General features: G+C 28.6%; 1 protein-coding gene across 1 annotated transcript in view; it reads right to left on the bottom strand.

The window, feature by feature from the left end:
- KIF4A (kinesin family member 4A) overlaps positions 1 to 384 on the bottom strand; it is a 134,023-nt gene that overhangs the window by 130,137 nt on the left and 3,502 nt on the right. The window lies entirely within an intron of this gene.

Below are 384 nucleotides of genomic sequence, written 5' to 3'. Positions count from 1 at the left end.
CCAGAAATCAGTTTAATGCTGGAATAACTATTTAGTATGTAATAATTTTATAATTATGTAATTCATATTGTGAATGAAGCCTTGCTTTTTTAATATATGAACAAAAAAAACACACCACACTTTCAAAAAAGAAACAGAATATAAAAGTAGAACTTTAACATTCTTATGAAGTTGTGAAGGTACATTCCGTGAAAGATAACAGAATAATTCAGGGTCTGGATGCCATATTTTTCTTTAGGAATGGCTAAAGGAAAGGAGGGATGGTTAATTAGAAGAAAATTAGAATAAAATAATGGTCCTCCAAATATATAGATAGAAAAAAGATTAACTTTATAGTGGAGACATCTGACAGATACCACCTTAAATGATCATAAAGAACATCAG

Source organism: Bison bison, unplaced genomic scaffold (assembly GCF_000754665.1).
Source record: "Bison bison bison isolate TAMUID 2011002044 unplaced genomic scaffold, Bison_UMD1.0 scf7180017864537, whole genome shotgun sequence".
In the NCBI taxonomy this organism is placed as follows: Eukaryota; Metazoa; Chordata; class Mammalia; order Artiodactyla; family Bovidae; genus Bison; species Bison bison.
Note: the sequence above shows the minus strand (reverse complement) of the source record. Positions and strands in the feature narration are given on the sequence as shown.